This window comes from Podarcis muralis, chromosome 2 (genome assembly GCF_964188315.1).
Source record: "Podarcis muralis chromosome 2, rPodMur119.hap1.1, whole genome shotgun sequence".
In the NCBI taxonomy this organism is placed as follows: Eukaryota; Metazoa; Chordata; class Lepidosauria; order Squamata; family Lacertidae; genus Podarcis; species Podarcis muralis.
Genome location: NC_135656.1, coordinates 44,868,200 through 44,887,258, shown reverse-complemented (window position 1 = coordinate 44,887,258; position 19,059 = coordinate 44,868,200). Strand labels below are relative to the sequence as shown.

General features: G+C 38.6%; 1 protein-coding gene across 6 annotated transcripts in view; it reads left to right on the top strand.

The window, feature by feature from the left end:
• The window catches only part of GABRB2 (gamma-aminobutyric acid type A receptor subunit beta2), a 190,807-nt gene that overhangs the window by 89,838 nt on the left and 81,910 nt on the right, over nt 1–19,059 (top strand). The window lies entirely within an intron of this gene.

Genomic DNA, 19,059 nt, shown 5'->3' with positions numbered 1-19,059 from the left:
TTTTAGGAGGCCTCTTGTACAGCCACTGAAATAAAACGTTGTCCTTCAGATTAACATCTGCAAGTTTATTCCAAAAGGCTTTTAAACACTACGACTTTTAGTGTGTAAAAAGCTGGTACGATTATTATTATTTTTGACAGTCTTAGTATATAGGAGAGACCATTTCAGACATATAGTTAAGTGCTACTGAGAGACTTAGAGGAACAATAGTGGCCTCCTTTTGCTTCATGCAGGAGCGCCCCCTGCTGACATAGATTTGCACAACAGTTCAGAATATTTTAACATTTTCATCATGAATTTGGGACAGTTTAATTGTTTCAGTTACTATTGGGAGGCATGGGGATTGAGATGAATGTTGCGCACCCAAACATAAAGTTGTAATTAGGTTGGTGAATGCAGTTTTTAAATGTTGCATGAACGCTTCATATAAGTTTATTGCCAGTTCTAATGTGTAGAGCCATACTATTAAATGAAAGTACAGAGGGTGAAGAGATGGGTGTGTACATGTGTTGGAATGGGACCTGGATCGCATAAAATGTGGTCACACTTTGTCTTGCATATCTTTGGCCTTCCATTTTTAAAAATGGTTGTAGAAGCCATGTAAACACACTGAAAAGTTTGTTAGGAAGACTGCCCTATTATAGCATGCTACACTTGAGACAAGTTTTTATTATTTTTATTTTATTAAAACAAACCTTCTTGCATAGTGATTGAGTTATCTGTAAGACTAGTTAATCTAGAGTTGCTAAAACACTTTAATATATATATATTTATAAGATAGCCTCATCATATATCCTTTACTCAGGCGGCAGACCACTAATGAAGGAAAGAAAGTAACAAGAAGCACTAGGGTTAACTTCTTTTGAACTTTTGGTTTTCATTTGCAGACTGTGTTGAACCTTAATATCCATTGTGTTTGTTAAAGGATCACAGTAGCTTAGCACTGTAAAATATGGAAGACTATGCTTTAATGAGATAACCAGGCAAATTATAATGACATGAAATTGTGTCAGCTCAGTTTCATTAATGAGTGAGACCTAGAGTTCAAATAGAAAATGTTCAGTTTAAATTACAGATTCCCACCCCCCCACACACACACTGTGTTTACATTTTTTTAAATGATTGCTTGGGATATTTGGCTCTATTTCATATTAGCATGACATGAATTAACACTCGGTGACATTGTCAGGGTGTGATACTTTTCCTTCAGAAAAGTTAATGTGTCTTTGTGATAGGCATAATCTTCCAAACTTTGAAAGAACAATTCAATTTCTAATGTATTGAGAAATGGTTGTATAAATATTAAATCGTTGCATGTTTCATGTTCAGGGACTTTGTTGTACCATTTCGGAACCTGATCACTAAGGCCATGCATGATTCCAATTCCTTCTTCCTGAAAGTGATCCTAAAGTATAATATGTCTAGTGAGAGGCGCTGAACTTTGAATTTAGATCACTGTCATGTGAACATATTCCAGCATGCTCCTAGTGTTTTGTCCATATGTCTAGAAATGGCAGATTATATTTTTGAAATCGGCCCACTACTTAGTAAAACTAACCTGGGTAACACATACCATGTTTTAATGCCTTTTTGGAAATATTAACATTTATTTTGTTCAAGAGTCTCATACTTTACAAACCTAATCTGCAAGACTGGTGTTAAAATGAGAACCTGTTCTGATCTGATGGCTGTTAAGAAGATAATGCAGTCTATTATGTGTCCTCCAGAAGTTTGAATGTTGAAACTTTAGTATCAGAAAAGGTCTCTGTACAGATGAAGAATGGACATAGTGTGAAAAACAATATTCATAGTCCTACTTAGATAAATAGAGGTTGCAATCCTATACACACTTGCCTGAGCATAACTCCCATTGAGCTCATTGGAGCTTAATTCTGCATAGACCTGCATAGCTTGTTCTCTGACATTTTGTCATAGAAGGCCTTACTGTTTCTGGGTGGGTTTTAGTCGCCATGCTGTCACTTACTTTGGCAGTGCATAAATTGATATTGTCATTATAGGTTGCTGCAGACCGAATAATCTTAACCCCTTCCTGTGATTGCAGAAAGAGGAGCATGCTGTGGGTTTACAGAAAAACCTCTTTTCTCAAGCTCAATTTCCTGCCTCTTTAGTCTGTACCATAGTTAAGGACTACATCAGAGCCCACATTAATCATGGTTTAGACCAGTGTTTCTCAAACTTGGGTCTCTAGATGTAGTTGGACTATAACTCACATCATCCCTAGCTAGTGGTCAGGGATGATTGGAATTGTAGTCTAAAAACAGCTGGGGCCCAAGTTTGGGAAACACTAGTTTAGACTAACTGGTGTTTGTCTCTAACCAGAATTTGAAGCTACTTTCAAATCCTAGTTAAGGTCAATCCTCAGTTAATATTAACCCTAATTGCAACTGGTGCCAACTAACAATTATTTAAATTTGGTAACAAGAACTTGAGCAGAAGAGGGGAAGGGCTGCAGGGAAGAGAAGCATGTGGTACCATGGACAGCTCCTGGTCATTCACTATTGTTAAGCCTACAATCCAATGCAACACTTTGGAATAAGCCCATTGAAATTAATGGGACATGCTTCTGAGCAGATATGAGTAGCCTTGTGCTGTACAAGATTGAGTGTGTGTCCTTTTTATACTGGGCTTGTCTGGTCAAAAGCATGAGTGACAGTTTCAAAGGTGTTTTGCTTCATTTACAGCTTCACTTACATTTCATTGAAACTAGTGGCCTCTCACCGGCCCCCAAAGTCTAAAGTAAAATATTCAAAATGTTGTACAAGTTACTGTCTAGCACAGCTAAACCTTGGCATGTGTGACAAAACAGAAGATTTACAGCGTGATCCTTAACATGTGAACTCAAAAGTGAGCTCCACTTTTTCCTAGCAAGTGTTTTATGCTTGCAGCCTTACACACACACACTTTCCTGCAGTAGGCCTCATTGGATGCAGTGAGATTTACTCCTGAGTAAACATTCATAGAACTGGGTTGTTGGCTACAAGTATCCAATTGTCAATAGTAACACCAATATTATTAAACGTTAGAAAATTTTAGCCCAGGTTTTTTGAACATAGTTGTCATGTAATATCTTCTAATTGTTCATCTAACGTTTGGTCTAACGTATTGTTGGCCTTTAATTTGTCAATAAATGCTGATGCAGAACCATATCTTGAGAAGATATGAGGATTATGACACACACACACACACACACACACACACACACACACCCTCTCCTCTGCCCTCCCTCCAGTCCTGGATATATTGGTAATGAATGTACAAGAACAATTGTTGATGCTGAAGTGAAGAGAGTGGAGATCTATCCAAAGCACCATATACGTATCAGTATACATATCAGTATACAATCTGAGCGACATGTGAGAGTGGCATATGAGAGCAAGCACACATTTCCAGTAAACAGGCTTGTTGACAAGGAGTGGGTTTTTGTGGTTGTTTTTTTTTAAAAAAAAGAACTTAATTAATTTGTCGGGGTGTTGCCATTTTATTTTTGTTCAGCAATAAAAATGTGCTTTTTTTACTCTGGCACTGACAATCTAGTTGCCTTTCCTCACATGTGTTTCTGTTGGCGATAAATCACATTTTCCCAGCACTCAAATGGCAGTATTTCATTGCTGGGAAAATGTGATTTCCTCTGCAGATTGGGACATATTCCAATAATTTTCGTAGTTTGAAGTTATGAATTTCTGCAAGCCATTTTGTGACCTTATTTACAGCTTTATTACTTCAAAGGCTTAGTACCCCTTCTATATCAAGCAAGTGTATTAAAAACAGGAATGATAAAACAAATGCTGAACACCAGGAAGAACACCCCTTGCTCCACCACCTTCTTTTGAAACATGTCCCTCCCCATTTTTAAATATAGTTCATCGCAGACAGTGTGCTCCAACTCTACTACACATGCACATCACTGTTCCCACCCCACTCCATTTTTTTTAAGCCTCTCTCCCTTGTGAGCTAACAGTGTACACAAGAAGGTTCAAATACGTCTTGTGCAATCCTGACAACGAAAAAGTGATTTTTTTGCAGCAGTTACACCACTGAGAATACTTTTGAATAGTTGACTTTGTACCTAGTTGTCAATAATTTATGTCTATCATTCTGTCTTGAATGGTACTAGCTCTCTTGAGATTGAAAATATTACTGTTACTATTTTATAACAAATAATATAGCCTAGCTCAGAAATTTTGTTGTTGTTTTTTATAATAATATTTATTAGTTTTCCAACAAATTGAACACAACACTACAAAAAAAAGAAAAAACATACAATAATACAATACAATACAATACAAAAAAACACACTGCAAAACACTAACATACAACTAACAAAACAAAACAAAACAAAAACCATTTAAAACACAGTCCAATTTCAATATTTTATCCTTCTTTCACTAATTTCCACAACCTCCTCACACCTCCCTTTTTGTATTCCACTTCTATTAATTGTTTCAGCAATTCCTTTCCATCTTCCTCTATTTTCTATCCTATAATTGTCTTAACACATTCTAACCTTATTTTTCCCTTTAATGCTCTAATAATCTATTTATACTTAATTCCTTATAACATTTCTACTAAAGCCATATAACTTCATTCCAACATTTTTCTAACATTCATTAATTTTACAGTATTTCTGTAAATAGTCTTTAAACTTTTTCCAGTCTTCTTCCACCGACTCTTCTCCCTGGTCTCGGATTCTGCCAGTCATTTCCGCCAATTCCTAGCTCAGAAATTTTGTTCAGCCAAGTGCATTATCCTAGAAATGTATGTTAGGATAGATAATGCTTGCTGTTAACTATGCAGCCAGGCCTCATTTACCCATAGTGCATTTCACAGCTGCAGCTAAGTGAAGAGGGCTCTTGTAACGTTTTGGAACTTTTTATCATCTAAGTAATTTCAGCAGGAAACAAAATTCAGAGATGAACCTGCCTGTTTGAATTCAAACAATGGATTCCCATGGAATTTCCGAGCTCCCCTTCCCCACTGGATTCTGGAGCAGGTTTCCAAATCCAGCAGGAAGTTGTGATTGGTTTGCTGGTTGCTTTTGAAGAATCTTCTTGACTCCCACATGAACAGATTTCACTGACTGCTAAATTTAGAGACCATTGCAATGGTTTCTATCTGCAAAGTACAAATCATCATTTTCTTCTGAGGAGTCATATGAAGGGGAGGACTAGAATAAACAGCATGCAGGTTAAAGCCTTTGCAGAGGCCAGGAAAGCTCCAGTGTACACATAAGACAGTCAAAGTTGAACTGATGTGTATGTATGTTTAAACTACACAACTATTTAAGATACCCAAATATAGGGAATCCATCCTCCCTCCAAGGTTCACCTGAGCTTGTGATTCATTTGCCTCAGCACCTACTGTAGTGTGCAGCTGGTTTTCCTCTTCCCATGCATTCCCAAGCTTAGGTTGCAATAGTGGGGAAGAAATTAACAGTACAGAAGACTGTTGACACCAGTTGACACTCTGAAGGCCTCCCAACATGCTTGGTGCTTCTATATGCTGTGTGTCTGTACTTTCTAAATCCATTTGGCTCAATTCATTCAACCATGAGGAGTTCAAATGACATACCCCAGTAGTCTTGGTGGCATGTTCAGAAGCCTCAATTGTATTGTTTGCCAGGAAAACTGGAAACAGTTTCCCTAGCAAACCTAGCTTAGCAGTCAAAGAGCAAGGAGAGACGTCCTCTTGTAGTTCATGGATAGGCTATGTTTCAGGAAGCAAAGAATAGGGACAAATGGACAGTTCTCTGAAGTGGAGCAAAGGTCACTATTGGGACTTGTGCTTCTTAACCTGAAGTGAGTGTTGAGCTGGCCAAGTTTGCAGATGATACTAAATTGTTCAGGATCATTAAAAAGAGATTGTGAAGAGCTCTGAAAGGACCTCTCCAAACCTGAGTGAGTGGGTGATAAAATGGCAAATGCAATTAAATGTGAACAAGTGTAAAATGGTAAGCAGAGAAAAGAGTGGAATGGATGAATAAGTTGGCAGGGTGGTTCCCTGGGCACTTGACTTATGAGATTTCAGAGACCTCTCAGATAAAGTCTTTTCGCCCATTTAATTCTCTGAGAGAGTATAAAAAGATCAAATTCATTCTGAATTTGGGGTCTGTGTCACCCATTACCAGATTGAACCATTGTAAGAAAATGAGCCCCAGTGTTTCCAGAAAGAAGTGGGAAAGAAGACTGCCATGATGGGGGTTGTCTGTTGTTAGCCAGGACTATACCACTTGCCTATCAGGACTGACCCACATCCTAACTTTAATAAGGGTACCTAAGCAATTAATAACATTACAAACCCTTCTGTAGCAATTTAGAGGCTATCAAGTTTCTTTTAAATGAGCTCTCAAGCTATTTGTTGCTGCTACAAAGTTAACATGCCTATTCTGGAAACTAAATTTGCTGAAACAATTAAACTTATACATAGATGTTGATGCTCCTATTGTAATAGTTCTACTGTGGGTAGACAAAAAATATTTATACATTTTGCCCTCTCTAACATATTTGCATTAACACTTAGCCATTGGAAAAACAACACAGGAAACAAGCAATATAACCACAAGGACTTTGGTAATAAGTACTGTAGTGTGGACACTGCACTGGCATTAATGGCTTTTACTGATTATTATAGTATTAATTATATGGTCATCGTACTGGTCTTTAATTGCATGATTGAGTGTTGGACATGACTTTAAGGCTGAAGAATCGGATATGTTTCCTGTGGTTTATGTATGCCGTTATGCTGTTTGTGGTTATATGAGTAATGCAGAACAAACTGGAACAATACAGTGAGCGAATCCTTACATTTAACAAAGCCAGAGTAAATTATTAAAAATTACAATTGGCTTGAAATTGGCTCTCACTAGGAAGTTGGTGCCTGCCACCTACAAACTCCTCTCTCCCAGCTGCTCCCTGTGTGCTGTGATGTCACAGAATGTTGGAATATTCAGAAATACTTTAACTGGTGAGTGGAAATTCCACTAAGAGAAATACTGACAAATAATCCAGTTTCTGTGAGCCAGATCATATCCTGTAGAAGCATAAGTGTTGTTGTTTTTTAAGTCTTCAGTGTGTGTGTGTGTTATGGGTTTGACTTTTTTTATACCTTTTAACACTCAGAGTAGGCAAGCCTGCCCAATGAGAGTTGGCTCTCATGGCTGAAGGGCATTTTAGAAAGACAGAAGTGTTCTGGGAGTCAGGCTTATTTATGTGAATAATTTCTATCTGACATTTCTTCTGAAGAGGTCAAAGTGACTAACAACAAAACAAAAATCCAGAGACCAATTGCTTAATATAGCAGTCCACAGCCCAAATGCTTCCTAAAAGGGAAGGTTTTTTCCAACTTGCAAAAGGCTCATAAGGAGATGGTGTGATGGGTTTCCTTTGGAAGGGGAGTCTCCAGAGCTTTGGCACAGCTGTTGAAAAGGCCCCCTCCCTGGTATCAACCAAACCCTATCTGTTTGAGAAGAGTTAACTTTTAAGTTTAAGCAGGAGCTTTGAAGAGACTGTTGGACAATCATATTTCTTCTTAATAATCTAAGACACGAATTTTTGCTGATGCACCATCCCCATTGCATGAGCTGTGATTAAACCAGGAAATCTCTAAGGAGGAATCATTTTCTGTTTCATCTTTATTGGGAAATCATGGTTCCAAACTTTGGAACAAGTTGAAGTTGGTTTAGGATTCTGGATTGTTTGGAAGTTGTCAACATAATCTCTCAACTGAGATGAAACTTGGTATTTAGGCATGTGCTGGAGGAAGAAGCAAAGGGATGCAGAAGCAAAAGGCTCTTTCATATTTTGGCTTAGTTTGAACTGGGCCATATTTAAATGTGAAACAATGATCAGCGCTTCCTAAGCTAGAAAATGCATACTAGAAAGCAGATGGGAGAAGGAGAAAATGGTTAGGAAATAAGTCATACAGAGATCAATTGATGGAGAAGCTTAAAATACTTTTAAAAAAGATCTTGAAGACTTGGAATATGTGTAATTATAGCTTTTGTTGCCACTGGAGCAAGTAGAAAGCATTTCTTACATTTCAGCTGTGTTTTTTGGTCATATAAAATTGTAGGAGTTTCTATCAGCCGGATGTTTGCTCTGCCAGACTCTTTTCATAATAAGAATCTGAGCTTGAAGTGCTGAGTGCTTTGAAAAAGCCGTCCACTTCAGTTGAAAGAGACAAACTAGGCATTAAGCTTGTTTGAAAACCTAATATCAATTCTGGGGTCTGAGAAATTTTGAAAACTCTGGCTCTTAAGCTTTATTGCCTATTAAATGTTTTATGGGAGCTTGAAAGTATGAATTATTTATTTGAGACATAGGTCCGTTCTAACCTACTTCTGTAAAACTTTGCATTTTTGCTTGTATAAAGCATTTCATGCTGTTTACTTTAGCATTAAAATATACTAAACTATTGACAGTAATATTACTGCTGTATCTCTTTCCCCGCTTTCTAAGCAGCACCTGAAGTGGTGTACAATATGCTAAAAACAATACAAAATGCCACAATAACAATTAAATTACATTTTTGAAAAAAGCCTGGAAAAATCAGCCCTAAAAGCATCATACAGTAGAAATGCCAGCAACCTGGGAGACAGTGAGATAGCAGTTCTCCCTAGGGTTAACACAGTTGCAACCACCTCTTCCATGATCTTCCAGATATGCTCTCTGCTATCCAGGATGTTGCAGAAACTAAGATGGAGGAGGAGGATGGGAAAGGAAAAACCTTCCTTCTCTCACCACTACTGCTTCTGCAACCACTGGACAGGTCAATAAAAAGAAGAGAGGGGTTTGTTTGTTTTTTGGGTACATTGGTAAAAACAAGTGGGTGTTTTCCTGAACCCTTGGAAAATAATCTGAGTTTTTCCAGTGCAGTGCCCCCACAACACCTCCCCACCAATAACCCTGGATTATTTCTGAATGAATCCAAGGAGCATTTGGGACAGCATGCCCATCTGTACTGCATGAGCTAAGAGGAGGCAGGACACTTTGCAGCCACAATACAAGTTGGGACATGGAACAGTGCTTTCTTCCTAGCAGTGTAACATTTAAGCGAACTCAGTATTTGAGTGGGGAAGAACTTAAAAGGTGTAATGATAATGTGTCTGGTTTGTTATCCAGTGTGGTTAGTGCTATTTACGGTATGCAGTTACTTCCACCCCCTTTTTATTTAAGTACGTAGGGGTAGCTGGGATAAATGATTGTGACCAATAGCGTGAAGGGAGGAGAGGTTTTATCTCCCCCCCCCCCCGCTTCAGCACTAGAGCAAACTTATTTTTAATTGTGTAAGAATGATTCCTTTTGCATCCTTCATTTTTATCGAGCAGCTATAATAGCTTTAGGGCTAGTGGCACTATAACATCAAGAGTAAGTTTCTCCCACTGCTCCACAGAAATAGTGGTAGGTAGTCACAGTCTGTTTCATGTAATGTAACATCAAAAATTTCCATACTATCTAAGTGAAAGAAAGTGTATGTGGCTGAATTTAAATGTATTTGTAGTTGTACATAGTACTTCTTGCTAGATTTTCTTCAATTTTTCTTATTTTCTTTAACATTTAGGGTTGTTTAGGGTTTTCATGCTGAATTTTAATGTATTTTATTTTAATCAGCATGTTGTCTAGAGATTTTTTTTTAATGAGTTGACTAATAAATATAATAAATAAGCATGATGTCCAGTCTCCAAAGCTGAGCACAGTAAGCAAATTAATAATAATTATTTTTTAGGGGGGAAACTGTTTTTCATCAAATCAAAAGTGAGTATGTGTTAGATAAGGTACTCATAATCATAAGTGCACTGGAGTGCAGGATTTCATTTTGATTAACTTTTTAATTGGGTTGACTTTTTGAGAACAGAATGATGCATCAACACTCGATGCATCACTTGACATTTTGGTGATGAGGCATCTATTCTGTATGTACAATGACTGAATAACTATCTCTTAGCTGTATTGCTTTCATTTTTTAAAAAAATAAAAGAAATCAGAAATTATCTGGAAAAAAAGCATAGGGTAACATTTCTGTAATAAGAACAGAAACTTGCATTTTATCATTTTAAAAAAATAATAATAATAATTAAAGAATAGTCATTATGAACTGGAATCTTTGATATTTTGTTTTTTGTTGCTTAAAGCTACGTGAGGGCAAACAACTCCATCCCCTTGTGTTTAAATGCGGCTGATTGATTGTCATTTTCCAAAAGTTCTTTAAGTACAGCAGAATAGATTTTTGATTTCTCACTTGAAATATAATCAGCCTCATCACAATAGTACATATTTTCTCTACAAATCTTCCAGCTTCTAGAAGCGTGAAAGAACAATGTGACGAGGGCTGCAATCCTAAGCACGCTTACAAGATTGTAAGCCCTATTATTGACTAAACATGCTTAGGATTTGAAGGGATGTAGATCAGTGGTAGAGCACTTGCTTTGCAAGCAGAAGGTCCCAGATTCAGTCCCTAGGATCTCTAGTTAGAGCTAGAAATGGCCCATGTTTGAAAACTTGGGATTTCAGCTAGCAGTTAGTGTGGGCAATATTGAGCCAGGTGGACTCAGTGTAAGGCAGCTATAACCAAAGTTGGTTCTTGAGTTTACTGTTCATGGTTCTTCTGGAGATAGACAAACCACAAGCTTAGATCTGGGTAGTGTAGCAAGAAGAGGGGTGGGGAAGGAGTAAAGCATGCTTGTTTGTTCAAGCTTAGCCATGGAATGGTTCAGCATTATGTACAAACTCAGTCATTGTTTGAACTGGAGGAATGTGGAGAATCAAACTGTTGATGACACTTTGCTTTTCCAAGGAAACAACATTAGGTTTCCCTGCTGCATACATTTAAGCATACACTTTTTTAAAAAAAAAGTGTGTTTAGGGTCTCGGAGCAAGTGTGTTAGCATCCTTGAGGTTGAATCCTGACAAGACAGAAGTACTGTTTTTGGGGGACAGGAGGCGGGCAGGTGTGGAGGATCCCCTGGTCCTGAATGGGGTAACTGTGCCCCTGAAGGACCAGGTGCGCAGCCTGGGAGTCATTTTGGACTCACAGCTGTCCATGGAGGCACAGGTCAAATCTGTGTCCAGGGCAGCTGTTTACCAGCTTCATCTGGTACGTAGGCTGAGACCCTATCTGCCTGCGGACTGTCTCACCAGAGTGGTGCATGCTCTGGTTATCTCCCGCTTGGACTACTGCAATGCGCTCTATGTGGGGCTACCTTTGAAGGTGACCCGGAAACTACAACTAATCCAGAACGTGGCAGCTAGATTGGTGACCGGGAGCAGCCGCTGAGACTACATAACACTGGTCTTGAAAGACCTACATTGGCTCCCAGTACGTTTCCGAGCACAATTCAAAGTGTTGGTGCTGACCTTTAAAGCCCTAAACGGCCTCAGTACAGTATATCTGAAGGAGCGTCTCCACCTCCATCGTTCTGCCCAGACACTGAGGTCCAGCACCGAGGGCCTTCTGGCGGTTCCCTCACTGCAAGATGCCAAGTTACAGGAAAACAGGCAGAGGGCCTTCTCAGTAGTGGCGCCCTCCCTGTGGAACGCCCTCCCACCCGATGTCAAAGAGAACAACAACCACCAGACTTTTAGAAGACATCTGAAGGCAGCCCTGTTTCGGGAAGCTCTTAATGTTTGATGTATTACAGTATTTTAATATTTTTTTGGAAGCCGCCCAGAGTGGCTGGGGAAGCCCAGCCAGATGGGCGAGGTGTAAATAATAAATTATTATTATTATTATTATTATTATTATTATTATTATTATTATCATCATCATCATCATCATCATCATCATCATCATCATCATCATCCTAGGGTAACTAGCTCAGATCAGTAGGGAGAAACTGATCCTGTCTTGATCTTTATCCTGTTTTCTGCATTAATGTTCATTCTGTATGCTTTAAGGAATAAACAGGGAAGCATAATAAGGTTGTCTTATTTCCTGGTGATTTTTCTCTGTTAAATACAAGAAAAAAGTATGAAAAGGCAAAGCAGATTCTATGTGTTCACATTAGTTTCTTGAATGCTGCAAGGTCATTGCTCTCTCCCCATCACCAACACCATCACCACTCCAAGTCAATTTCTCCTGCAACTATTCATATCAGGAAAAAAGCACACCAAGAACTCAGGCCAATGTAAGTTTCAATAGTGGGAGTGGTCCCTACTCGCAAATCAATAGTCAATAGTAACAAAAACTAATCCATTCAAAAGTATGTATTCTGACAAGGATTACAAATTCAAATAGAGATTACAATCTCTAACAGAGATTACAGACTCAAACTCATAAAAATATGTATAACACAATAATTCATTACAGAATTAGAGATGAGAGTTTATGAGTAGAGATAAATTCATGTTAGTCCAGATTCGTCATGGAGGTCTTAGTTTCAATCACTGAGCAGAAGTCAGAAGTCAGTTATGGATTAGAAACCAGGACAGGGCCCTGTTTCGATTTATTCACCTTCATCAGCTAATTTTTAAAGGGTCGTGTAAGTTTGAAAACTTTCAGATAAATATATCCTGTTATTTCCTACATTTCTCAAGACCTCCACGACGAATCTGGACATGTTTTTTTGCTTTTTTCTTGGTGTATTTGTGCTTTTTTCTTGGTAAATTTAATAACTGTTCATATCAGGGCAGGGATGATTTCTCCCCATGATTTCATTCCCTAAATCAGTGACACTTTCATATGTGCACATTCTGTCACCCGTGCATTCGCAAAAGCGGCCTGATCATCATAATACATATTTTCACACTACAATGGAATGGCGGCTTCCATTTTTTAATCAGGTGGAAGCTGGTTTGAGGAAAAGTGCATCAAATAGCAGTATTCCTCTAAAAGCCACAGGATGCAGATTTATGTGAACCTAGCTTAAGACAAACAACAATAGGAGCACACTGGAGTCACAGTAAATAGAAATATGAATAACCCTTCACTCACTAGCGAAGATAAAACACTGCCTAGTCACAGAACCATAGTTTGGTGATACAGAACTCACAGACTTATTCCTGTGCACTTATTCTCCCCCCCCCTTTAGTTTTAACTGTGGCAAACATTTATCTCATCACTGATATTCTTACTAAAAATTGCCCAAATCTCCGATCATGGTTTCAAATTAGTTTTATGTTCACTGTAGTTTGGTTTTTCTTTTTCTTTTTAAAAGCACTGCAAATATAGCACTATCATTATTTCCAGGGCTGAAAAGGAAAGGGGGATATCTGTATGAGTGGGCGGTAAATGCATTTTAATGCAAGAGTTGGGCAAGATTTCGAACTGTGGCTTGGGACTATTGGGAAAGAAGGAATTGACAATAGCAACCAGAATAGAATCTGACATTTGACTATATGTGCAACGCACAACTTTGTTATTACCAACACACTCTTTTGACAAAATAAATAAACCATGGAGGCACAAGCAGTCATGATGTGCTCTTTATCAGAGATATGACGAGTGCTGACAACTGCTGGACAGATCACGCATTAATACGTTCCACGATGGCTATCAATATTATACCTCAGTGCAGGCTTCAAGGAAGGAAACCAAGGTGCAAAATGAACACTCAAGCCCTTCAATCCTATTAAGCAGGATTGCTTCCAAATGACTCTTAAAGACCATCTGCTTTCGGAGTTCCCTGATAACATTGAGGAACACTGGACCAAACTAAAAACATCCATTATTACAGCCTGTGAACAAACTATTGGATACCAAACCAATAAACACCAGGACTTGGTTTGATGAGTATGACAGTGAGATTGAACGCATTCTTGACAAGAAAAGGAAGGCTTTTCAGATCTGGCAAAGAGATAGAAACTATGCCATTATGAAAAAACCTATGCCAACACTAAGGTTGAGGTTCAAAGAAGAACCAGAGAACTAAAGAACAGCTCATGGATTAAAAAAAAAAAGCTCTAAAGATCCATCACTTAGCCGATACTCAGGATGCACAGAGTTTCTTTAAAGCCACAAAAACCATCTATGGGCCAATAAATCATGGCATATGCCCCCTACGCTCAACAGACAGTGCCACACTTCTAAAAGATAAAGAAGCCATTGCACTGCGTTGGAAAGAACATTATCAGCATCCCCTTAACCGCAGCTCCCCCATAGCTGCTGAGGTTCTCTGGGAGAGTTGTGTGAAGCTATTAACCAAATGAAAAACAACAAAGCCAGTGGACCTGATGGGAGACCTGCCAAAGTCTTCAAAGTGGGCGGAATTGAACTTACACAACAACTTCATGAAAAAATCTGGGAGAGGGAGGAGATCCCAGCAGACTTTAAGGATGTCAGAATTATCAATCTCTTTTTTTAAAAAGGTGATAGTTCCCGCAGTCCGTTCTATCGAGGCATCAATTTATCTCTGTATTAGCTGTGGCTGGCCAAAATCTTACAGACTCACTGTTCAGACTCTGTTCATGGAAGACAATCTTACTAAGCTACGAGTGATCGCCAAAGAAAGGAGGAGGAAGAGGAGCGAAAAACCATCACAGAATTAGGTTTAGGCAGTATCATATCTGTACTTTATTATGTATGCTTTTATTATGTAACACATTTTAAAAGCAGTTTTAAAAGTATAGTGAAACCTTACAAAAGCATTGTCATAGGGCAGAATTCGATATCACACTTTGTGTGAATTCAATGCGCTACTCTGGGGATTCCCCACCCCCGCACTCCCCACAAGCCAATTTTGGAGGGTGGACAGTTTAATCCAAAAGTATGCAAAGCCATATTTATACTGAAATTAGGCAGTTGCATTAGTTGTGCTTTGTAATGTACAAGTTACAAAGTATATTTTCTGAAATGGTCTTGTTTTGCATCATTGGGGCAACAGAAGCCAGCATCTTGGTGATAATATGTTTTGAGACACAAGGCAAGATAGTAAATTGTAACTTGCTAAGGGCTTGACAGCTCATGCTTATTACTCATGTATATGCTCAGCTTATATAACTAGCTGCAAACAGGATTATCCCCATTTATAAGCAATATTTGTATGTGTTCAGAAAACCTGACGGGTATGTGCACCTTTGGGATAATTTAAAACTGCCATGCTCTATCTTCGAATTTGTTTTTATTTAATTGCCATCTTCACTGCTAAGTTGCTTATTGCCTATTTTAAAGGCAAGTTCACACACACACACAGAGAGATACACAAACCTCTCTTTATAAAATTGTTCTAAAATTGAACTTGGTGTCTTACCCAGTTCACTCTGAATTCTGACTAGTTGCCCAATGTAAGCTGTCACACTAAATGCTGAGACACAAACTTTGCCTGCATTTTGTCATTTTTTTGTCTCCAAACTTGCTTGTGGGCACTGGGCAATACCAACTCATCAGTATCAGTGGTTTGCATAAGTTAGTGTTGAGTTCCAAGGAAAAGGAAAAAGTTTGCCACTGCTTCTGGTCAATGTTTTGTGGCGGCAGATTCCCATTTAAAACCATTTTATCTATGATATGATGTTTTAAAATACACAGTTTGCATGAAGAAATATAGGCAAGTGCTGTGCTTTTCTTACTGATGGTATTCATTGTAATGATTTGGCCAATCTTTCTATCTCAGGGTAAATAAATAAAACTATGACTACTTTCACAGAAGAGCTCACTTTTAACATATTGATATTTAATTTGATAAAAATAAATTAAGTCTTCTACCATGGTTAAAGTGTTGGGAATGGGCTACAGCTAGGGGCACCATCTCCTGGGGGTTGAATCATGTTTGATTCTGCCCCTGGCTCCCCCGATGTCCTGATGTCAGGTGCATAAAGTCAACCCCCACAATCTACTTCAAAACCTGGTGCCTCTGGCTACAGCAGTGGTTCCCAATCATTTTGGGCCCGGGGCATATTTGGAAATCTAAGAAGCACCACAAAATAACACACACAACACCGCAACCCAGGAAAAATACCTAACCTGTATCAAAACAAGCAACCTTTGCAAACAAGAAAGCAACAATAAAAGTCATTTTTAATGAAAATTGGGAGGGGCAGTGCCCTTGCTTAGTATCAAAGTGTGCCACATTGGAAACCATAGGGCTACACTGCTACAGAATTACTGTATGTACTGAAACACAGATTCCTCCAAACTTCCATCTGCTAATCTTAACCATTGTCAAGTGTTGTGTCAGTACTGCTGTTCAGCACAGTTAATGCTAGATAGGTTTCCATTTTAACAAGGATTTATGATCAACTACAAACCCTAGAATGCTGGAATTTGAGATTTATGGAGAGCTGTGCTACACAATTTGATGCCTTAAACTTTGTACAATTACATCTAAGCCACTGTGTGAGTAACCAAATAATTAGTACATCATGACCCCCTATCCAGTTCAAAGCTGCTTTATATGCCACATATTAGAGGTTCATTGACTCCACAAATGATATTCCTAAAATGCTTCGGCTAATGCTGCACAGTGATTTTTGCAAGCAGATCATGTGTTATAAATCATCTGATAATTTTCATTCTGATCCTCCTTTTGAAAAAGGAAAGTTCCAGCCACATGTAGTAGCTTAATTCCTGTTCTGTGTCCAGAGAAGATTCTTTTAACTGCTGTTATTGCAGGCGAAAATAGGTTCTTTAATTGGCAGTATTGAGCTTGCTTCATTGAATCCGCTGTGGTAACCAGAGAGACCAGAGTCAGACCCAAAATAAAGTAAATTGGAAATACTTATTTAAATCAAAGCAGATAAATGATTTTTTTTTAAAAAAAAAAACTGGAGCCAGGTTACCCAAAGGATTGCCTACCTCTTTACAGATCTGTAAGATCACTTAGAAAATCTGCAGAAATTTTACATGTGGCAACACACCCTACAGAATATCACAGGGTGTTTACCAGAAAATGGACGTTTTCTGCAATTGCCCTTGCACTTTGGAATGCCATCCCCTTTGACTTGGTTGCTGCTAATGGCATTTTTGGAGAGAAAGTACAAGACAGGTTAAAAGATAACTCCTGGCAGAATGGCATGCGGGGTGTGCTGTAGGGTGTGCTGATGTTGTGTGTGCACACATGGCTTGCTGATGTTGGATGGCCCCAGCCCTCTCAATCATGGGGGCAAGGTGCTGCACTTGCCTACTTCCCATAAGCATTCATATTTCCTTGAAGTGATCCATGTTTTTCCCTATCTGATGTACCATAACTACTACTTCCAGATCCGAGGTCCCTAATGCCTTCCTCTTTATCCTGGCTTCTTGTCAATACAACATTATCTAGAAGTGCGTACTCACCACCACCACAGAGGTTAAACACAATATCACCTTAAACAATTTTAAATGTTATAGAAACAGTAAATGGTTTTATTTATTATTGTTTATCCAGCAGTATTTGAAATATCGCTTCCAAATCATTTTCTCGCCAGCTCTCAGATTGTTGTTGTTGTGGTGGTGGTCATTTTAAAAATCACTGTTTAGGTAATTGCATCCAAAATGAGGTTGCTGACTTTTCTGCCAATCATCTAGTGAATTTTTTGAAATCAGTGCAGGTAGGGAATGAACATCATTAGACTGAGACTTGCATTAGTGCTTGTTGATTTCTGCTCAAAAATGAAGCTGTTGAGAGAAACCTTCCTTATGTAAATTCATTTTGAATTTAGTAAGATAAATGTAGATTAATTAACTAAAGTGGAGCTATTATGTATCTGCTTATTTTCCAAAGTTTGGGGGCAAAACAATTCATTGCTGAGGAAAGCATACCTATAAGATGCGATAATTTTTCTAACCTCTACCATTTGCCCAGCCGTTCAACACAAAATCAACATGTGCATATTAAATACCTCTCTATGATTTTAATAGTGTTTTTATAATGCTTCTATGAAGGCATAATCAGTGGAATATTCAGTTCTGTGCTCTCACAAATGAATGTTGGAAGAATTATCTATGTTGCTTACCTTGTCTATGCTGTTTACCTCTTCAGAAGAATGTGAATTGTGACAAGTATATTTTCTAGGTTATTAACTGGCCTTGTCCTTTAAAAGCTAGTTAAAACAACCTTGTAACAAATGACTGTTTGTGGAGAATCATGTTATGCACTACCATGGCTTGCAAGCATTCCTTTATTTGTACTTGTGTTGTTTTTCAATCACTGCAGATGAATGAAGTGACCCAAGAACAAAAGAAATGAGCGAAGATGAATAAATCAAAACTAAAATTAGAACAAGCTAAAGGCATGCATGTTGCTCAGGGCATCATGCAGCTGACACATGATGGGATGACAGGCAGCAGATGAATTCCCATTCTGAGTCTCCAAATTTTGCTCACTACACAAAAGTCATAAAATTCTGCCCAGTTGGTGCACTGAGGAATTCTGAATAATATGACCAAAAGGCAGTATTCTCTCCCCCTCAACCCCCCATAACATAAAAGAGACCCCAGCATGGAAGTTCTGACCTAAAATTTCATTGAATCCAATTGTATGTGTTTCAGACTGCCAGAACCAAGGTTTCCTTTCCCACTATAGGTGTTAAGATTAGCACAGCAAATTTAGGAAGGTATTATTATTGACAATTACGCTGTTGTGGTTCGAGGACCCGACCCCCGCAATGTGGAAAGAATACACAAGGACACGTTATATAAGGTTACTGGGCAAGGAAAGGCCACAACTTTATTGATTACAGCAGTGAAAAGGTATTAATGAAAACCATTAAATAACAGCAAGGAGAACAATCTATATATGTGATATATTTTCTTGAATCACACCACTCGTACAATGGCAGAAAGAAGGCAGCATTAGTAGCACACTGCTACATTTGCTAGTTTGAACATCAGCTGCTGGCAAGAGTCAGGATTGTTGTTTGCCAACTGATGGCAAAAGTAAACCCGGTCTCTGCTTACATCCTCTTGATCAGCTAGTAGGGATGGAAGGGTGAAAGGAGGGCATCTGTAGATGAACAGATTCAACGAGTCTTCAACAGTTAAAGCAGCAGAATTGGTTTTGATCGTCAGCTCCAGGGCCTCTTGTGGCACTGAAGGACAATTGTTGGCATGCTGGTCATAGCATCTGTTGCAGTTCACAGCTAGTGTGCCCCCTTTTCTTTTGCCTGAATTCACTGGTGTCCAGTTTATGTATAA